Source organism: Entelurus aequoreus, linkage group LG16 (genome assembly GCF_033978785.1).
Source record: "Entelurus aequoreus isolate RoL-2023_Sb linkage group LG16, RoL_Eaeq_v1.1, whole genome shotgun sequence".
Classification (NCBI taxonomy): Eukaryota; Metazoa; Chordata; class Actinopteri; order Syngnathiformes; family Syngnathidae; genus Entelurus; species Entelurus aequoreus.
In genome coordinates, this window is record NC_084746.1 from 22,718,428 (window position 1) to 22,723,611 (window position 5,184).

Genomic DNA, 5,184 nt, shown 5'->3' on the forward strand with positions numbered 1-5,184 from the left:
TATACGGTGAACCATACGTTTTTGTTTTGCCTAAAACATTTTTATACTGCGTTATATTCTATTTATAAGCATGGGCAACAAATTAATCACACAAATCATTAAAAAGTGTTTGAATGGGCCTGATACCAAGATAAAAACAAATAAAAAACTATTCCTGTTTAATGTATCGGATATTACATTCTATTTCATGCCATTGTATTTCAAAATAAAACGTGCTTTAGTACAAACATGTTTGCCAAAGCAGCTTATTAGGACAAATATAGACTTACTATCATGTTACCTTGAACAACATGAATCAAAATCATCTGTGACCCAGAACAAGATAATCGCAGTGAGTAAAATAATCTACATTTTTTATTTTGAAGATCAATCTGGCCACTTCCTGCTTCTTCTTGGGCAATGTTTCCTGAGCCCTGAGTATGCCAGCAGAAGCATCAGATGCTTACAGTATGTCTCTCAGCCAATGGCAGAGGAAGAACTGCTGGATGGCGGGGAATACCCTTACCCAATATGTGGATATAAAATAAACTATGTACATGTTTATCTCACTCACTAAACATAAACAGTACGTACAAAATCAGGGGTCACCAACCTTTTTGAAACCAAGGGCTACTTCTTGGGTACTGATTACTGCGAAGGGCTACCAGTTAGATACACACTTAAATAAATTGCCAGAAGTAGCCAATTTGCTCAATTTACCTTTAACTCTGTTATTATTAATAATTAATGATATTTATCTTTGTGGAAACACTGATCATCTTAATGATTTCTCACAATAAATATATATAGAAACAGATAAATATCAATATGCAACACTTTATTTTTATATTTTCTCTAAGTGCACATTTTTCAAATTGAACATTTTCAAATGATCACTTCTAAGACAGTCTTGTGAAATCAAAATATCCCATTTTAACTAGCTAGCCACTAACATTTTTTAACAAATCATGAATTACTTTGCACCATGTTTGTACAAATAATAACTCATGTAAAATACAAAAGTAAACTCTCAAATTTTTAAATCATGTCACACTTTGAACTGGACACCAAATCTGTTATCTGTTTCTTTGTCAGTTAGTGGGAAGCCTGGCATTGCATGCTGTTAACTAGTGTGTTGTACTCTGGTGTGTAACTTGACACTGCAACTCTGAGTGAGTCTTGCAGATGTGCATCAGTGAGGCGTGTTCTGTGTTTGTTCTTGATGAAGTTCATGTCAGAAAAGGCTGATTCACAAAGATAAGATTTTTCCTCATTGTTTGCGGAACCTTCTTAATGTTTTGGACATATTTTCACAGCAATCTGGCCTTAAGCTTAATTATGATAAATGTAAAATGTTAAGGATCGGAAATCTAAAGGGAACGTCCTTTCGAATGGAATGCAAAGTGCCTGTTTTGTGGACAGATGGACCAGTTAACATACTTGTTGTTGTTGTCCCAGAAAATCTGGAAGATCTAGTCTCAGTAAATTATGATAATCGACTAAGAAAGCTAGACAAAATTATGCAATTATGGAAAGGGAAATCCCTAACCTTGTATGGTAAAATGTCTATTGCCAACTCGTTAATTATTCCTCAATTTATTTATTTGTTTTTGTCATTACCAGCTCCATCACAAAACTTTTTTAAGATTTATGAGCGGAGGTTCTTCGATTTTGTCTGGAACGGCAAACCAGAAAAGATTAAAAGAAAGGTTTTGTACAAAGAGTATGAATATGGGGGCCTGAAACTTCTCAACCTTGAAGCTATGTGTCTGTCTTTAAAAGCATCAATTGTTCCAAAGATGTATTTAAACATTGAGTGGTACACAAATGTCCATGTTGGACAAAAAACATGTACTGTATCAAAAGAAATTGTATCCTTTTTTACAAGTGATCCCCTCCCAGAGAGTCTGCTGGGAAACATGGCGGGGTTCATAAAGGAAACAATCCACTCATAGTGGTGTTTTCAATTTTATGTGCCAGAAAAAAGAGACGATATTTTGCAGCAGTTAATATGGATGAACTCTAATATTGTAATAGATGGAAAGCCTTTCTTTTGGAAAAATATGTTTGAAAGAGGAATCATTTTTGTCAATGATATTATCAATGAGAATGGTAAAATTATGAAGTATGATGAATTTAGAGCTATGTATGGTGATGCTTGCTCAAGCTTTTCATTTTATCAACTAACTGGAGTAATTGGAAAAAGATGGAAACAAATAATGAATTATGGAACTACTAAATTATTAGTTTGTAAACCTCTAATAAGAAATTCTAGTTGGCAAAAAGGAACTAAAATAAATAGAAAAATATATAATTTTTATTTAATAAAGAAATCTTTGAAGGCTGCCTCATACAACACAAATGGAAAATGGGAGGACTTTTTTGACTGCCCGTTGCCATGGGATGCCATATTCAAACTAATCTATAAAACCACTGTCGATGTGCAAAATCGTTATTTTCAAAATAAAATTATTTATAACTTCTTACCCACAGGGAAAATGTTAAAATTATGGAATATGACAGAGTCAGATGATTGCCAATTTTGTTGTCAGGAGCCTGAATCCAACCTGCATTTGTTTTGGTATTGTCATATTGTGTCTTTGTTTTGGGTGGAAGTTGAAAAAATGTGTTTAAGGATTGGTTTGTTTATGAAGCTTAATGTGGTTTCTGTTATTTTAGGAGAGTTCATTGACAATCATGATTTAGTCAATTTAATTATAGTACTCGGTAAAATGTTTATTTTTAAGGCCAAAAACAGATATTCACTTAGTATTACTTTCTTTAAAACATTTATTCAGTATTTTCTAACTTTAGAAAGTTACATGGTTGAAAACGATAATGATGCCAAAAAACATTTAAAAAAAGATGAGAAGTCCTCAAAGGCTTATTTTGAAAGTATAATTATGTTTATAGATTATATGATATCTGTTGTTGTGTTCCCTAATTTGAGTGACCTGGACATAATCTGGACTGTACATAAATGCTTATTTTGAAAATGTAATTTTGTTTATAAATTATATGCAATCTGTTGTGTTCCCTAATTTTTTTCTGTGTACATGAATGAAGGTGAGTGTTGCTGAGTCCGACTTGGACATTATCTGGACTGGGCCTGGTTTAAAAAACCCTTTAAACAAATCTAATTTCATTGACAACCTGGTCTGTTGAAGATAAGGCCCTTTTTTAAAAAATAAAATAAAATAAGATAAATAAATAAAAAACATTTTCTTGGATAAAAAAGAAAGTAAAACAATATAAAAAAAATTACATAAAAAATAGTAATTAATGAAAATGTTAGTGGACCAGCAGCCTATACAATCATGTGTGCTTCAGGGACTGTGTCCCTTGCAGATGTGTTGTCTATGTTGTGGGAACCAGAATATTGGTAGCAGAAAGAAATAACCCCTTTTGTGTGAGTGGGTGTGGATGAGTGTGCATGGGGAAGGTTGTTTGGGTTGATGCACTGATTGAAAGTGTATCTTGTGTTTTTTCTATGTAGATTTAATTTAAAAATTTTTTTAAAAAAAATTAAAAATGTTTTTAATTTTTTTAAATTTTTTTATTTTTTTTTAGAACAGGCCCGCGGGCGACTCATCTGGTCCTTACGGGCGACCTGGTGCCCGCGGGCACCGCGTTGGTGACCCCTGAAAATAAACTGCGTACGTGTTTGCTAGGTTACAGTAAACAAAAACTGTATGTACGTTGAACCTGTAAATAACATGTGTACATGTTTATTACACGAAAAAAATTGTTTATTCCACGAAACATAAATTAAATGCACATGTACATATATACTATGTACATGTACATATATACTATGTACATGTTTATTAAACGCTACACTAATATAAACTATATGTGCATGTACATATAAACAATGTACATGTTTAATAAACACTACATTAATATAAACTAAATGTGCATGTGCATATAAACAATGTACATGTTTAATAAACACTACATTAATACAAACTATATGTGCATGTACATATAAACAATGTACATGTTTAATAAACACTACATTAATATAAACTAAATGTGCATGTGCATATAAACAATGTACATGTTTATTACCCCTAATCAAACTGTATGTACTGGTACATATAAACAATGTACATGTTTATTACCTCTAAACAAACTTTATGTACATGTACATATAAACCATGTACATGTTTATTACCCCTAAACAAACTGTATGTACATATAAGTAAACTATGTGTATGTTTATTACACTAAACATAAACTATGTACATGTACATACTTAGTATGTACATGTTTATTACAATCTACCCTAAACATAAACTATGTACATGTACATATATACTATGTACATCAAAAACTACACTAATATAATCTGTATGTGCATGTACATATAAACAATGTACATGTTTATTACCCCTAAACAAACTATGTACATTTAAGTAAACTACGTGTTTATTACACTAAACATAAACTCTATGTACATATACATATTTACTATGTACATGTTTATTACAATCTACCCTAAACATAAACTATGTACATGTACATACAGACCATGTACATGTTTATTAAACGCTACACTAATATAAACTGAATGTGCATGTACATATAAACAATGTACATGTTTATTACCCCTAAACAAACTGTATGTACATGTACATATAAACAATGTGCATGTTTATTACCCCTTACAAACTATGTACATATAAGTAAACTACGTGTATGTTTATTACACTAAACAAACTCTATGTACATATTTACTATGTACATGTTTATTACACTCTACACTTCATTTGACCTGTATGTACATGTAAACTTCATACATGTTTATTAAACTAAACAAACAGTATGCACATATTAATAAACTATATACATGTTTATTACACTCTAAACAAACTATGTGCATGTACCTATTAAAGTATTTACATGGTTATTAAATTAAACAAACGGTGTGTAGTATGTATGTAACTATGTAGTACATTAGGTTCTCATACTAATCCACCCTTGGTATCGATACTTTATGGATATTTGGGTGATCCTAATCTGTGCTGCTTTCTCCATCCTATTTACTGTAATCACACAGCTTGTGGAATGGAACTTTATTGTCATTGCACTCAATTTCATTTTCACGTGTTAAATAATCTCTGCTGTATCAAATGATACTGATCCAAATTCTTCCAAAGGACGACACTGTAAGTCACACGATGTATCGATGCGACAATGATA